Source organism: Montipora capricornis, chromosome 6, assembly GCF_036669925.1.
Source record: "Montipora capricornis isolate CH-2021 chromosome 6, ASM3666992v2, whole genome shotgun sequence".
Lineage (NCBI taxonomy): Eukaryota > Metazoa > Cnidaria > Anthozoa > Scleractinia > Acroporidae > Montipora > Montipora capricornis.
Genome location: NC_090888.1, coordinates 40588633 through 40592292, shown reverse-complemented (window position 1 = coordinate 40592292; position 3660 = coordinate 40588633). Strand labels below are relative to the sequence as shown.

The window sequence follows — 3660 nt, the reverse complement described above, 5'->3', positions numbered from 1 at the left end:
TTATTTCCTCATTTCACGAGAAAACCATTTGATTACCTATTAATGTCGTGGGTGACAAATTACACTCACAACCGTTATATGTTTTTACTGGTTTATTGTATCGAAAACCCAGAACATTAACAAGAATACAGTTTTCGTTTAAAGCATACAGTTTTGCTAAAGTTCGTGATTTTCTGAGTTTCTTCACAAAAAATACCTTTCGTATTTTTCGTGCCTGCTCATAACGTTTCAAAATTAAGGCAACTGTCAAATCTTTCTCAAATGATTGGCTCTAATTCGTCATGAACTGATGAATGAAATGACAACAGCGCCCGTTGAAATGCACTAAAACTAAGGCAATATAAAATTGTGACAGAAGAATGAAGGGGTAGTTTCTAAAGAAACTGTGGTGCTGCGTCGGTGGGGAAGTAGTATACAAAAATTTCGTTTATTAACGGAGTTGATAATGTAAATTGGACACCATACAGAGATTCTAAAAACTGACGTTTCGAGCAATCTTAAAGCTGCGGTTACACAAGTGATTGATGCAAATTTTTCCAATTTTGTCGCATCGCCATTACACGTGATGAAAATCGCAAGTGTAGTCACACTTGAACTGGAAATGCATCAACAGAAAAAAATTGTCGAAGAAAAAACGGTAGTTCAAGGGTGGCTACACTTGTGATTTTCATCGCATGCTGGCGACGTGACAAAACTTAAAAATTTTGCATCACCATCGCGAGCAAAAAATTGCTTGTGTAGCGGCGGCTTAAAACAAATTTAAAAAAAAAGGAACGTACTGGTTAGCGTTTCACGTTTTAATGAATGAATGGAATCAACAACCATACTCTTCTCTCAACCTTGAAGGTAAACATGACAAATAACATCATCGCAATAGCCATTTTAACACACCAAACCTTACAATTCTTCTTGGTTTTCTAGTCACGCAAGTACCACGCAAAGAAAAAAATTAAATCGCTTACCATTCAACAAATTAAGTCAAGAAATTGACATCTTGTAGGAGGGTAATAAATCATGAGTGTGTCAAAGTTTTAGGGCTGTGCGATAATCCAAACTCGAGTTATTTGGCAATAGACACTTCTATTAACATATTGGTTATTCAGAACTCGAAAACACATGGGGAATCGACATTTTCGTGACATGTTTCTTGGAAGCAATTCAAATGTCACACATTGACTGAATTAGAAAGGGATTGTAAAAACACTTCCTTTACCATGAGTAATCTGCCCGCTTAATCTTTTGGCAAAACCGATGATGTTCGCCCTTTTTCTGTAATTTGTAAGGGTATTTTGGCAGATGTGAATAACAGTAAGGAAGTTTCCAGTTTTTAATAGAAGCATTCCGGAACGTTATCTTCTCTTAGTACCATCAATAAGAATTTTAAAATCCCAGAGACTTTTGCTGAAAGCTCTTGTAAGCGACAACCACCCTCTATTGTTTTTAATTTTGGTCTCTTGCGAGAATCGGCTCACGTAAGCGACCGATCTCAAAAATTCCCGGCTTGGGCACTTATGAGGAGTTTGACTGGCCTTTTTGTAAAAGGCAAATGCTCGCGGCGAACTTTCAATAAGCACTCTCGAAATTTCACTTTGTCACAACGAAATTTGGCTATGTTACCACAAAACTTCACTCGAATATTTGCGTGGCCCTTGCAATTTTTCGTTTTCATTGAAACAATACGCGTTTCAGAATTTTGACGAAGTTCGAATGAAAATTCGTTTTTCCAGAAATTTCGTTGTATTTCGTCGAAACGTAGTGAAAAGCACGAAATTCGTTAGCATTCTTTTCGTACAGTACAGTAGTATGCTTCATAAAGATAACAACTGAAATGTTTTTTATTTACTGGAAGGCAGACATACATACTGAAAATAATTGTTTTAAAGCGCATTGGCTGGAAGCTGTCAATTAAACGTCAACTTTTGGCACGAATTGTGTTGAACTTTATAACTTCCTTAGTATGAGTTCGTCTTCGGAAAGAGCACATGGATGTGAACAACTGGACATTACGATCCCGGGAATAAGACGAGAAAATTTACATTAAGTCTCTAGGAGATGTCAAAGCAAAAATCCATGGAAAATCAAAAAGACGAAAAGAGAGGAAACATAACAAGTTTCCTTATTCCCAAGGAACGAACAGAAAAGCAGGTTAAAGTCTGCATACAGAGTTAATTGAATAGAGTGTAATGTGAAGTGCTAGATTTCTATCCCATATGAACCATGTGAGCGTTAGACCTACTCATGGAAATGGGCCCACACAGGGTGGGAATTGAACCCACGACCTTCGGGTTAAATCTCTGCCGCTCTACCGACTGAGCTACAAGGTCAGACGGCAGCAGGCCGTGGGAACTGAACATGTTAAAGTCACGGCAATGAACATGTACAAGTACAAGTACAAGGAAAGGTTACGTTGGCCGTGTAGCACTTATATTTTCAACAGAGTTAACTGAATAGAGTGTAATGTGAAGTGCTATATTTCTATCCCTACTGATGGAAATTTGCCCACACAAGGACAGAGAAAAACTCTGACCAGGGTGGGAATTGAACCCACGACCTTCGGGTTAGATCTCCGCCATTCTACCGACTTAGCCACTCTTGGACTGTAAGCTTCTCTTTAAAGTGTATTTAGAAGGCCAGAGTCTCTCAACATTCCTGCATTGTGGCATTGACCCTCCCCCGGACCATAAAGATTGCTATCAAACCATTTGGCAGTGCTACAGATTGAAATTTCAGCGCATGGACACGCTTGTGCCCATTGTATACAACATGCTGCTTTTCTCCAGGGCGGCATATTGGGCGCACCGTACCATCAATGAAACCGAAACAATTGGTGAGTGGACTTCCTTGTCTAGTTATGGCGCGGGTGTACTCTTGAAGGCTAGCACGGCTGACAAATGGCTGATTCCAAGAAGTTAAACGAAAGCCATGTTCATTATAAATCCAGTCAAGTACAGTGTTGGCTATCATGCAGAGCTCTGGTACCGGACGTGCAAAGGTTGAGACTAAATTGCAATAGCGGCATGGGTAGACTAATCGTTTTAGCAGTAAACAAAGGGCTTCCAATCCACTGCAAACTGTTCCCTGTGAGCACTTGAAACTTGCTGGAATCTGCAATGCGTTCATTAAAATCAGAAGATCACCTTTGGCCACCCTGAAGTGAGCTTCACATGCGCAAGAGTCGAACACATCCAAACACAATGGATGGAAATGAAGGATTGACGGGCTGGTAATAATCGTAAAGAATCATAAATACTTCATCATCGAGAAAACCATCGGCATAAGCGATGACCAGCGCGTTTTTAACATCTTCGAAAGACATTTTCTTTTCTCAAGTGAAGCCGTAGTCTTAGGTCCTCGTAGCCACAATTTTGATGTCAAATTAGAGTCTGATTTTTGCGCTCTTTTAGTGTAGTCGCCCCAGTCCACGCAGCGCTTGTACTATCGCGTCCAGAAGTAGTCTGTAGTCAGTAGTGACCGTATCTTAAAGTCCCTATTGATAACGGTGCTGACGCAGTTCAACTATAAAGAGACTTACTAAGTTTGACTGATTGGTTGTCTGAGCATTTCATGAACTTCAACACTAATAAGTGTAAGCATCTTGTCAGGACAAAGAAAAGAGTTTTATGCACACATCATATAATCTGAGTGGGTCACAAGTTGCAG

The 3660-nt window shown here is 39.8% G+C and overlaps 1 pseudogene; it reads right to left on the bottom strand.

The window, feature by feature from the left end:
- LOC138053909 (uncharacterized) overlaps positions 1-3316 on the bottom strand; it is a 3595-nt pseudogene extending 279 nt beyond the window's left edge.
- Positions 3317-3660: the final 344 nt, after the last annotated feature.